The sequence below is a fragment of the Somniosus microcephalus genome, chromosome 12 (genome assembly GCF_052327205.1).
Source record: "Somniosus microcephalus isolate GS21.2 chromosome 12, FLI_Smic_1.0, whole genome shotgun sequence".
In the NCBI taxonomy this organism is placed as follows: Eukaryota; Metazoa; Chordata; class Chondrichthyes; order Squaliformes; family Somniosidae; genus Somniosus; species Somniosus microcephalus.
This window is the reverse complement of record NC_140998.1, coordinates 138,074,720-138,088,618: the sequence shown is the minus strand read 5'-3', so window position 1 is coordinate 138,088,618 and position 13,899 is coordinate 138,074,720. Positions and strand designations below refer to the sequence as shown.

The window sequence follows — 13,899 nt, the reverse complement described above, 5'->3', positions numbered from 1 at the left end:
AGCGTCCACTGCAACACGCGGACTTTTAGTGGAAGCTGCTTGTGCTGCAATGGAAGCTGAGATATTGGCCATCAGGCGCTGCATCATAGTGGGTTCCACAGGTGTGCTGATGGAGGTGACCACCCATTCCATGTTGGAAAGGATGGGCTCAAAGTTCTGCGCAAAGTGTTGTGCCAAGTTGGTGCTGGACTCTTCCATTCTTCTTGACATTGAGTGCAGGCTTTTCAGCAGGCTTTCCAATGCACCAAACATTTGGGTGTGTACACCCATCAGCCTTCTTCTGTAGCCTGGCCCATCGAAGTTCTCATCTGAGTCCTCTACAGCAGAACTAGTGTGTGACCTTGCCCTCCGGTGAGCTGGCACCTACGTTATCCTTTCCCACCCCACCACCCCCACCCCACCGTGGCTCCTGTGCACTTGTCCCCTCCTCTATTCTATCCTGTAAAATACTCGCAGTGCCAGTATCTGAGCTGGCAGCTGCGACTGTAAGATCGAGTGATGGTGTCTCTTCATCTTCACTTTCTTCTTGTTCGTCCTCAACTGCCTGGGAAGGTTGCAGTTCTTGAGTATCTGAAATTGAAAAAGGACAAGGGTTGGGTTGTGAGGGGAGAGGAGAAAATAAGAAGTGTGTGCTTACACTATCTGCAGCATCTCAGTCAGAAGCATCTCAGTCAGAAGAGATTTAGGGATGAGGGAAAAGTGGGATGAGAGAAGGGGAATTAGGTATGTTGATAACTTAATCATCATCAATCTCTTTAGCCCCCCTGGCGGCCACAGCCTCAGCGATGCCCTTTCCCATGATGGCCAGCAGTAAATCGTCCGTGGGGGTTAAAACATACAGGTGGGTTTCTCCCCTCCAGTTCTTTCCTGCTGCCTCCGGTTGTGCACCACCTTCTCCTGCAAGGAAGAGGGAAATGTATCAGTGAGTGTCGTGCAATATGTTTGGGTGATGTCGCTGTCATGGTTGAATAGCTGCCAGTGTGTGCGAGCTGTGAGTTGCGTGTGTGAGGCTTGCAACAGTGCTAACTGTATGAGGGTGAGATAAAGCATATGAATGGTAGGGTTGAGTCCTGATTGATAGAGATCATTGGTGGGGATGTAATGAATTGAATTGGCAGCAAGCTGAGATTGCAAGATAGCAGTCTGAGCGTCCACTGCAACACGCAGACTTTTGGTGGAAGCTGCTTGTGCTGCAATGGAAGCTGAGATATTGGCCATCAGACGCTGCATCATAGTGGGTTCCACAGGTGTGCTGATGGAGGTGACCACCCATTCCATGTTGGAAAGGATGGGCTCAAAGGTCTGCGCAAAGTGTTGTGCCAAGTTGGTGCTGGACTCTTCCATTCTTCTTGACACTGAGTGCAGGCTTTTCAGCAGGCTTTCCAATGCACCAAACATTTGGCTAGTGGTGCAGTTGGTAGGATACGGCATTTGAAGATAAACTCACTGACCTTGACAACTTGTGTGAGATCATGAAACTTCTTCCTGCACTGCATCCAGGCTCTTGCAGCTATACTCCTGGCATTGACCTCCTCTGCTATCTCCTCCCACTGCCTTCTGAGCATGTGTCTGAAGGGCCTCGTGCCCCCTGAGGATACATACATATCTCCTCCATTCCACCTCTTCCACCAAGATGCCCAGTGCAGTGTCTGGAAACCTCGATGCATGCTCTCTACCATGGTCAGCCATTGCTGAACTTTCCACAGCACGCTTTAGAAAAATACTCCTAACACCTCCAGCAGCCACGATGCACCAGGTGCAGGCTGCCTGTAATGAGCACTAGGCACTCGCAATAGAGGGCCCTCTGCTGATGTGTGCAGCCAATGGACAGTGTGGGGAGCGCTGGCTACATGCAGCGATCATGGAAATGAGCAGGCAGCATGAATTTTATGTCCTGCCTGCATTGCAATCAACAGGCAGGGGGCTAATCGCACATCGTGATTCCAGTGCCCATTCTGGGGGGTTATCCAATTTAACCCCCGTAGAACGCATTGTGGTGTGCGCGCAGCTCTAACAATACAGGCATGCTGAATGCTTCTCTTTTTTTTTCTCTTATTACTGTATTACTTGAAAAAAATACTTTCCCTTCTCTTCTAAAATTGCTGGCTCATGCTGGGGTACAGTTATATAAGCACCTAATATCTTCCAATCCTTTGCCCCAGGATCCATTCTTCATGAGTGCGACGCACACACGCTCACATGCATGCATATACGCACAAACACACACACACATACAGCTGTGACTGATTTTTTTCCTCCCTATTGCAAAGGCACTAAGGCCTAGTGCAACACCCCTACCACTACCTCCTTGACTGATATCTGGTAACACAGCATAGGCCGGAGACTGTACCTGGGACCGATCTGGGCTGCATGGGTCAGGCAGAAGCTTTTTAAAATTGCCCCTGAGGCACCGAGTGAGCTTCACAGAATGTTTCTTTTATATTATAATAACAAGGGAGTTTAATTATTGGTTTGCCTCAAATTAGTTATGAAAAATGTTTACATTACTAAAGGAAAGTCTATTCATTATCTTGCTCTGTTTTACAGTCTATTTTTGTTGATGCTTTCTTTTGTTTAGATATTTTGTTTGGCCAGTTAATCATTTTGATAACTTCAATTAGGCCAACCCAAAACGCCTCTCTTTTCTAAACTGGAGTGGGAGCCCGACCTCGTTAACTTTCCCTCACACGTTAAATTCCTGCTATTTGGAATTATCTTGATTGCCTCTGTACCCTCTCAGGGACAGTTATTTCCTTCCTAAGAATTATCATAGGATAGATATCGATGAGGAAGACCATTTGCCCATCTTAGTGTCACAGTGTCAGCCGTGGTTCAGTGGTAGCTCATCCATCTTGAAAAAGCCTACAGTCCCCCATCACGTCAGCCAATGAGTCCAGGGTTTTTGCCTCTCATTCCCCACCCAGAATCCCATTTGATGTGTCCGTCACTCAGCGTGTGCAGAAGAATTTCCGAACATCACCTCTAAATTTACTGTTCACTAATTTCAGCCAATTCCCTCATGTCTTGATGTTTGAACGAGAGTCCCTGTTGTCCCTTTTCTACACCTTTTACTGTCTTATGCACCTCTGAAATGTCAGCTTTCAGTTCCTTATTTTCAAGGTTGATGATCTTTCTGAAACGTTCAAAAACATTGCACTTATAAGAGGATGTAAGAGAATGTAACCTCTATAAGCCAGTAGGAACGACAAAAACAGAATCAGTGAAGCAATGTTTAGTAAGTTGTATGTGTTTTAAAAGTGGAATCAATTTTTCATTTCATTCTGCTAACCTTTTCACAGTCCAGTCAACAAGGCCAAGCTCTTAAGGACTTACAGATTTGTAAACAAAGTATGTCATAAATCATGATTTACTACAGATAAAATAATATTTAAAAAATCAGTACAGAGAAAATATTAAATCATTAATTTCAAGTGAAATCCACTGACCTTAATTTGAAATGTTTCTCAGGGGCATGTATGTGTGTCTGGTTCATCCATTTTTGAAAAGCTGAGATGTTGTATTTTATGAGTGATGAGTTTCACTCACATTCATATTTTAAATACATCTCAACTCTGTCAGCTCCCCTGTTACACTTGAATCCAGGTCACTCTGCTTTGAATAGACTATGGATCAAATAAGTCAAAAATTCTTCCTGAATAGGTGAAGGAGGGGCATATTATTCAACAAGCTAAGCCAAACAACCCCAGATTTCAAGGAATTGGATGACCTGTCAAAATTGAGATTAGTCCTGGGAGAAGGAGACAGACCATACCTTGGGGCCAAATATGTAACAACATGTCACAACCTGAGGACTGTTTAAAATTAAGACTGTTTAAAATTAATATTGAACGTACCAAATGAAGTACAAAGACTGTTTAAAATTAATATTGTTTAAAAGTAATATTGTATGTACCCAACAAATGTCAAATCGATTGACACCTACAAAATGTTTGAAAATGTACCTTTTTGCTATGTAAGCTTTGGCAATATGGTTCTCTGTAAACTTTCATGCCAATAAAGCATTTGAATTTGAATTTGAATTTGATACATTTTCTGCAGAAAATCCTACCCATACAGGTCTATATAATCGAGCCTTCTGCAATATATTAAGGTCCTAGAGTTGATAATGTTGTTACATCCCCAGTATACTGAAATCAGTGCTGTAAAAGTAATGAAGGTTATTGTTCCTAGTTGTAATCTCTCTCAGTCTACTAAAACAAGCACAGCTAAAAGATGTCTCATTACCTCCAACTAAACCTGAGCAAGGCCACGTGAGATTCCTTCGTAGGATATTAAAAGTAGTATATTAAAAGTCTTGCTTATAGTGTGTGCCATCATAAATTTCCTGTAACACTTTGGGGGAGAAATTGGGCTCTGTACTACCCATTTTTTGAGGCACTATGTGTGCCCTCCTAAGGGTGAAAAATGGCGTCCTAGATTCACGCGTGCACACTGCCGATGGGGCGCCATCTTAGTAAAGGGGTTTGCACGCCTGCACCTAATGACCACCGGCAGCATGCAGAGCAGACAGATTATGACGTCAATCAATGTGCAACGCTGCCATTTTTGAACGTCACACTCCAGCCTAGGCCCTGTCTTAACCTCGCACAGCTGAACATGACATTAAACAGCATGAAGGACCCCTCACCAGCACTATTAATGGGTTAATACACTATTTACAGGTTAGTTGATGGATTATTTCTTTTGGCTGTTGGTGCGATTGCACATGTTTTTGGAGCTTTCCTGTACTTGTCTAAGGTTTCAATAGTCTACAGGGAGTGGACTGGCTGGTGCTGAAGTACCGTTTTGGTGATTTAAAATCTTGTGCTGAAACAAGTTGCTTTCAGACATGGAAGGGCTTCCTCTTGAAATTGAGCCTGACTGTGAGAATGAAGAGAGGCCACGCAGAGCAGGACAAGCTGCTAGAAGAGGGAGGAGCAGGAGAAGGGGGAGAAGGGCTTTCAGCAAGAGGCCAGATTCACTGAGGGTCTTTAGGGAGCAATTCTCTGAGCTCAACTTCAGCGATGACCAATGCTCGAGACATCTTCGCTTCACCAAAGAGGTTGTGACTGAAATCTGCCGCTGCTGCAGCCACAACTCCAAACTCAGAGCAGAGCAAGGACCGCATTGCCAGTGGCTGTTAACTTTTATGCATTTGGCTCTTTCTAGTTGCTGCTCCGGAACCCACGCACATGTGCATGGCAGGCCTATAATTAGAGCCATGCTGCCACAAGGAAAATTATAGAGCAGACGATTGGCGTCTTCAGGCAACGCTTCCACTGCCTGGACTGCTCAGGACGAGCCCTGCAGTACTCAGCTGAGCGGGTCCCAAGATTTGCGGTAATATACTGCATGCTGCACAACCTGGCCATTATGGGGGAACAGCCCTTGCCACCACCTATCAGGTGGAAGGAGGAAGAGGAAGTGGAGGAGGTGGTGGAAGTGCAACAGGAAGTCGAGGAGCAGGAAGAGGAAGGAAGGCTAAAACGTAGACAGCACCTTTCTGCCTGGGCGCTACGATCTGAAATGTAGCTTCCAAAAGCTCTTATAATAATTTGTCCGTGACTACACAAACCACTCTGGGGACAGGTATATTGTGTATCAGTAAAACAGTCCATGACTACACAAACCACTCTGGGTCCAGGTATATTGCGTATCAGTAAAACAGTCCGTGGCTACACAAACCACTCTGGGTACAGGTATATTGTGTATCAGTAAAACAGTCTGTGACCACACAAACCACTCTGGGTACAGATACATTGTGTATCAGTAAAACAGTCCGTGACTACACAAACCACTCTGGGTACAGATACGTTGTGTATCAGTAAAACAGTCCGTGACTACACAAACCACTCTGGGTACAGGTATATTGTGTATCAGTAAAACAGTCCGTGACTACACAAACCACTCTGGGTCCAGGTATATTGTGTATCAGTAAAACAGTCCGTGACTACACAAACCACTCTGGGTACAGGTATATTGTGTATAAGTAAAACAGTCCATGAATATACAAACAACTCTGGGTCCAGGTATATTGTGTATCAGTAAAACAGTCTGTGACTACACAAACCACTCTGGGTACAGATACATTGTGTATCAGTAAAACAGTCCGTGACTACACAAACCACTCTGGGTACAGATATATTGTGTATCAGTAAAACAGTCCGTGACGACACAAACCACTCTGGGTCCAGGTATATTGTGTATCAGTAAAACAGTCCGTGACGACACAAACCACTCTGGGTCCAGGTATATTGTGTATCAGTGAAACAGTCCGTGACTGCACAAACCACCCTGGGTACAGGTATATTGTGTATCAGTAAAACAGTCCATCTCTACACAAACCACTCTGGGTCCAGGTAAATTGTGTATCAGTAAAACAGGCCGTGACTACACAAACCACTCTGGGTACAGGTATATTGTGTATCAGTAAAACAGTCCGTGACTACATAAACCACTCTGGGTCCAGGTATATTGTGTATCAGTAAAACAGTCCGTGACTACACAAACCACTCTGGGTACAGGTATATTGTGTATAAGTAAAACAGTCCATGAATATACAAACAACTCTGGGTCCAGGTATATTGTGTATCAGTAAAACAGTCTGTGACTACACAAACCACTCTGTGTACAGATACATTGTGTATCAGTAAAACAGTCCGTGACTACACAAACCACTCTGGGTCCAGGTATATTGTGTATCAGTAAAACAGGTTCATTAAGTATCAAACATCCAGTACAAAGAAGTAATACTTAACAAGGAGATAGTCACAGTCTTGTTCGTTTGAGCCTTGGTGTTCCTTCCGAGCGACTGTGGCGCGGGCTCTTTCTTCTCTTATTGTTTTCTCTTGACTGAAGCTCGCTTCTCTGGTTTCTTGCTGTGTTCTGTCGACTGAAGCTCCTTCAACTCTGGTTCGCGCTGCCTTCAGTGTTCAAAATCTGTATCTTTATACACTTTTCCTTCTTTTGCCTACGTGACTGCTATCTGACACCTAGTACATGTTTTATGATCTTGTTGATCCCACTCGGTCTAGCTTTGTGCATATCAAAGTGCTTTTTATCTTTAGATGTTCTCTTTCCAAAGACCATTTCCCAAGATGTTGTCTAAACAATCTGTCCATTTTATAGTGGTATCACTGAGGGGTACCTTCCACTTCTCTCTCACTTCTCTTCTCTTATCTCTTTTCTATCACATTACTGAATACCACGTTCCTGATAGTCCCCATAAACTTAGCATTACACTCCATTACTTCAGTAATTGAAAACAGAGCGAGTTTCAGTCAGGTTAGCATAATTTCCCATCCTGCTTTTCTCTCAGCCATTTGCCATTTTATACAGGCTTTTAACATACAATTTCACATATTATAGTTGTACAAAAATGTTTTACTAAATTATACAAATACACCCTATCCTACAGAAATAATTAATGAGCAATACTAGTAACCTCAACTACACCTCCCCATTCACCAACAGTCCCACACTACTTACCTTTCCTCTATCACATCATCCACTTTCCCACAACACAACATAAAAACCACCAGAAAATGTACATTGCAAATTTATAAATTCAATCATACAAAAATAAACAAATCACCCTTGTGCATTCCCTTAGTGCCTGGCTTCTGTGTGCCTTTGCCTCTCCTAGTGTTCCTACGAGGAGGTTCCCCAGTGGCTGCAGCATGGGTGGTGGAATGGGAATCAGGGGAAAAACGCTCCACTGGCTGCAGTCATACCTAGCACAAAGGAAGATGGTTGTGGTTGTTGGAGGCCAATCATCTCAGCCTCAGGACATCGCTGCAGGAGTTCCTCAGGGCAGTGTCCTAGCTCCAACCATCTTCAGCTGCTTCATCATTGATCTTCCCTCCATCATAATGTCAGAAGTGGGGATGTTCGCTGATCATTGCACAGTGTTCAGTTTCATTCGCAACTCTTCAGATAATGAAGCAGTTCCTACCTGCATGCAACAAGTCCTGGATGACATTCAGGCCTAGGCTGATAAGTGGCAAGTACCATTCGCACCACACAAGTGCCAGGCAATGACTATCTCCAACAAGCGAGAGTCTAACCACCGCCTCTTGGCATTCAACAGCATTACCATCGCCGAATCCCCCACCATCAACATCCTGGGAGTCACCATTGACCAGAAACTTAACTGGACCAGCAACATAAATACACTGGCAACAAAAGCAGGTCAGGAGCAGCACCTCCCAAACCCATGGCCTCTATCACCTAGAAGGACAAGGGCAACAGGCACATGGGAACACCATCGCCTGCAAGTTCCCCTCCAAGTTACACACCATTCTGACTTGGAAATATATTGGCATTCCTTCATCGTCGCTGGATCAAAATCCTGGAACTACCACCCTGACAGCACTGTGGGAGTACCTTCACCACATGGACTGCAGGGGTCCAATAAGGTGGCTCACTACCACCTCCGCAAGGGCAATTAAGGATGGGCAATAAATGCTGGCCTTGCCAGTGACGCCCACATCCCAGGAATGAATTTTTTTTTTAAAGGCTGCTGACCTTCAATTGAGGAGACTGCAGATGGCCCTGCAGGGCAACCACGAGCAGCTCTGGGCCTAGAAGGCCCAGCCTCAGACTGCACCACCTCGGCCTGGGCTGCAGCAGTCTGGGCTGGCTGGCTGACAGGCAACAACATGGGCACTGGTGGAGTAGCAGGGATGGGAGCAGGAATGCTGTCAACCTAAGAGAGGACGGCAGGTTCGTGCTCTACGGAGCCACTGCCACTCTCCCGTGTTGGCGCCTCAGTAATCACAGTAATCTGTTGGAGGACAGATTGCTGGACTACTGTGATGTCCTGGAAACCCCATTGAACTCTGGTTTCCAGACCCATGATGATAGTAGTCTGAGCTTGCAAGGCAGCAGTCTGAGCTTCCACTGCAGCACTCAGACCTTTGATGGAAACTGTTTGTGCTGCACTGGAAGCTGTTTGTGTTGCAATACAGGCTGTTACATTAGTCATCAGATGCTGTAGCATGGTGGGTTCCACAGGTGTGCTGATGGAGGTGACCACCCATTCCATGTTAAAAAGGATGGGCTCCAAGATCTGCGCAAAGCCCTGCGCCAAGTTAGTGCTGGACTCCTCTATGCTCCTTGACATTGAGTACAGGCTTTCTGGCGGGCTTTCCAATGCACCAAGCACCCATCAGCATTCTTCTGTAGCTGGCCAATCAAAGTCCTCATCTGAGTCCTCTACAGCAGAACTAGTGCGCGACCTTTCCCCCCCCCCCACCCCGCACCCCCACACTGGCTCCTGCAGATGCAGATCCCTCCTCTACCCTAGCCTCTAAAATACGTGCAGTATCAATGTCTGAGCTGGTGGCTGCGAGTGTAAGATCAAGCGACAGTGTCTCTTCATCTCCACCGTCTTCTTCCTCTTTCTCCTCTGACTGGGAAGGTTTCAGTTCTTGGGTATCTGAAATGAAAAAGGAACAAGGGTTCAGTTGTGGTGAAGGGAGAGGAGAAAGTAAGAAGGGAGAAATGGGATGAGAGAAGCAGGATTAGGTATGCAGATACGCTCATACTCTGATTGCTTCAGCCCAACCAGTGGGCACGGCCTCAGCGATGCCCCTTCCCATGATGGCCAGCACTGTCTCCGCCATGGGTGCTAAAACATGCAAGCGCACTTGTCCCACTCCAGTTAATTCCTGCTGCCTGCTCTTATGTGCCACCTTCTTGTGCAAGAGGGAAGTTTGTCAGTGAGTGTCCTGCAATATGTTTGTGTGATGTGACTGTCATGGTTGATTAGCTGCCAATGTGTGCGAGTTGTGAGTTGTGGGTGCGAGGCTTGCAACAGTGGTAAATGTGTGAGGGTAAGGTAAAATATAAGTAGTTTAGGGTTGCGTATTGATTAATAGAGATTGTTGGTAGGTGCGTGATGGGGGTGTAGATGATTGAGCAGTGGATATATTGATAGGATATTGCATTTTAGGATAAACTCACTCGCCTTGACAAGTCATGTAAGATTGTCAAACTTCTTCCTGCACAGTATCCATGTTCTTGGAGCAACACTCCTGGCATTGACCTCCATCGCTACTTCTTCCCACTTCCTCCTGAGGATATGTCTGGAGGGTCTCCTGCCCCCCTGTGGAAATAGGACATCTCTTCTTCTTTCCACCTTTTCCACCAAGACCCCCAGTGCATTGTCTGTAAACCGTTATCTCGCATGTTCAACCATTGCTCAAAGTATCACAGCCCAGATTGACTTTTGAAAAAACTCCCACCACTTCTTGCAGCCAAAACGCACCTCCCCTTTAAGATGTGCAGGCTGCCTTTAAGTAGTGGTAGCCACTCACAATATTGAGCCCCCTGCTGATGCATGCAGCCAATGATCAGCATGGGTAGCACTGGCTGCATGCAGCAATCGTGTAAAGCAGCAGCCAGCACCAATTTAACTTGCTGCCTGCAACGCAATGAATGGGCTCGGGTTAATTGCGTAATCCGCGATCCCCACACTCGTTTTCAGGGGTTAGCCAATATCTCCCCCTTTGTTTAATACTTCTATAGCAAATGTATTCTAATCAATTTCCTTCTACTTGCCTCTGTTTGGTTATATCATTTGATAACACCACAAAAAAAGCCAACAGCACTTTGGGTTTTGGTTTTGTTCCTCCAAGCTGTGACTCCCATTTCTGTTCAGCTGACAACCCCCCAGCTCCCGCCCCCCCCTCCCAACCCCCTCTCCCCCACCTCCCCAGCTACATACACAGATTAGAGGAAAAACTTCATACTTCACAATTTAGGAAGCCATTCAGCCCATCATGTTTGTGTTTACATTTTGTTAAAGCAGTCCAAAAACTAATTCCATGTTTCCTGTCTGCCAATCGACTTTCTATCCATACTGGTACATTTCCTCTTGTACCATACACTTGACTATTTCTCACAAGCCTTATCAAACACTTTCTCAGAATCCATATACACTCCATCTACTGCACGTACTTTATTTATCAGTTTGCCTTCAACAAAACTGTACCTGCTGTCCTTGATTAATCAGTGCAGTTCTAAACGCTCACTATTTTTACCTCGAATTATGGATTTTAAGAGTTTGTCCACAGTTGATGTTAGACTAATTGGTCTATAGTTACGTCCTTCTCTCCCTTGATGAACAAAGTACTCTCCAGTGTGGTGACACCATTTGCATATTTAAGGAGGTTTGAAAATTGTGGCCAGAGCCTCTGCTATTTGCCTTTCTGATTTATTTTAACAGAATAAGATGCATGTCATTGGGGCTCGATGACTTAACCACTTTGGGTTCTGTTAAATTTCACCATCATTTGAAAAAATTAAAATGCAAAATATTAATTTAATATCCAAGGGTTGAGGGATAAATATCTTGCCCAACAAATATCTATCCACCTCAGTCCTGAAAATTCTAATTGACCCCCAGTATCCATAGCTTTTTGGGGGAGCGAGTTCCAGATTTCCAGTATCCAGTGTGAAGAAAATGCTTCCTGACATCACCCCTGAGCTTCCATTGAGGACACGTCAGGTGGCCATGGTGGGTGACCTCGAGCAGCTCTGGGTCTTGAGGGCCCGGCTACAGACTGCAGCATCTCGGCGTGGGCCAGGGTCATCTGGGCCAGCTGGCTGTGTGGCACTGGCGGAGTTGGTGGTGGGGGAGCAGACTTGCTGGGCTGGATTTTGATACTGGAGGCGTGTAGGAGGTGGGACTACAACTTTTGGGGTTGTAGTCCCGCCTCCATCGACTTGTGGCCAACCCACTCGATTTTCACTTGATTGACCTTGTTGAGCCCGCCCAGCGGGCTCAGCAGGCCAATTAAGGGCCACCCGGCAACAGGTGATGTCACAGATTGACACTTCATCTGTCAAGAGCTTTTGACAGATGAAATATCAGCGTTTGACAGCTCTTTGAAGCTGTCAAACACTGACAATCTGTACACTAAGTTAATTCCTTCCTCTCAGGCTGATTTAGAGATCTCTCCAGAACAGAAAGCTGAATGCTGCAGATTTTGACAGCTGGCGGCCATTCTGCTTTCTGTGCCGGTGAGATGAGGGACTCCCGAGGCCTGAAGGAAGGAAGACTGTAAAGGTAAGTAAAGGTAATTAAACTTCTTTAAACACTTTACACATACTAAACACACTTACCTCTGCACTCATGCACACATCACTCACCTGAACACCGGACACCGCGAACCTTCCAAGCCCTTCAGCCCGACGGTCCGCCTTGCTAACTTGGCATGGTTTGGAGCCATCGGGAATCCCACACTTCAGGAATAAAAATAGGGATTAGGCTAAAACTGCCTGTTAACTACCTGTTAACAGGCAGTTAATTGGCACTAATCTCCTTCCCGCCTCGGGGAGACGGCTCCCAGCACAGGTCGGGTAAACGCCTCCTTTGAAATTGGCATGGAGGCGGGTTGGGGGCGGGATGGGTTCGTGCCCCCCGATTTCACGATTTTAACCCTCCACACGCCTCCAATCCCACCTCCACGGCCCAATGAAAATCCTGTCTGCTGTCTTCCTGAGGACAGCAGGTGCCTTTTCCACGGTGCCAAGATCATGCTCCTGTAATTATGGCTCAGCACTCCTCCGGTTCCACACGAGAACAGAGTGCAAGATTGATGTGATACTCTGGAATCCCCTGTGGCCTCCAAAGCCAAGATGGCAGTAATCTGAGCTTATATGGCAGATGTGAGAGCTGTCAGGAGAGGCTCCATCATGGTAGTGGCACTGTAGTGTTCATGGAGCTGACTACCTTGTCCATGTTGGACAGAATGGTGTCCATGCTCTGCGCGAAGCCTTGACACAAGTTGGACCTGGACTCCTCCATGCTCTGCGACATTGTGCACAATACATTGCTGACAAGCTGCTCAATGCACCTAGCATATCCTGGTATAGGTCCATCAGCCTTCTGCGGTAGGCTGGGCCTTCGAAGTCAGCACCCGAGTCCTCTGCAGCAGAGCTAGATGTGCTATCGCCCTTCAGCAAGCTGCCACCTGTGGCATCCCATCCCCCTGCCCTAGTTCCTGCACAATTGTCTCCAGTGATTCACCACGTGAAGACCCATCCTCTAACATAGCCTCTAAAGTACGCGTGGTGCCAGTATCTGAGCTGGTGCTTGCTATGGTCAAATTGAGTGGTTCATTGGAAAAGAAAAGCAAGTCCAGGCGACAGTGGAAACCCACTATTTCATGGGGATTGCGAACCGCTGTAGGATTTGGCAGCTCCAAATCCAAATACAGAAACCAGTGGCGAATGGAAGCAGGGAGACCAATCTCTCCAGTGCTCTCCCAAAACTGGTGGAAAATGTAAAATCACTGTCAGCCTTGCTGGTCACAATTGTCACTCCTAACACTCCCTTGATGCATCAACCGTGATCTAATTGAATGGCTAATCAGGCTGGAGGGGCCGAATGGTTTACTCCTGTTCCTGTGCTCCTGACAGTACTATGAGCAGCCATAGAAAAATACTCCAAACCCTGCATCTGGCAAATGAATATAAGTGAAATAAACCTCTGTTCCTCCTGTCATTGCTGGGTAGCTTTGAAATACACTGACCTTGAAAGGTATAAAAAAATGTGTTAATGGGACTGAGTGTGATTTATGTCAGTGCTCCCTGAGTCTCAAGTGAGAATCTGGGTACCTGCACAGGGAGATGGGGATTATGAAAAGACTCAATTATGGACGGACTCATTGTTTATTTAAGATGACTGGCGAAGAAGGCAGAATTTAAAACTTGTTCTGAGATTTTAAAATGCCCTTCTTGTGCCTTTTCCCTTTTTATAAAACTGGACTATGGCCAAGTCTGGTCCAGCTAGCGGGGCTGAAAATCTCGAACACGTCACAGTGCATCAGGAGCTCAACACTAGAGATTATCTCATTGTAGCCAGGGTGCCTCACTCCAGGTGATAAGAAT

General features: G+C 46.0%; 1 pseudogene; it reads right to left on the bottom strand.

The window, feature by feature from the left end:
- Positions 1-429: 429 nt before the first annotated feature.
- LOC147109560 (uncharacterized) lies at positions 430-12,826 on the bottom strand (annotated as a pseudogene).
- Between the last annotated feature and the right edge of the window lie 1,073 nt (positions 12,827-13,899).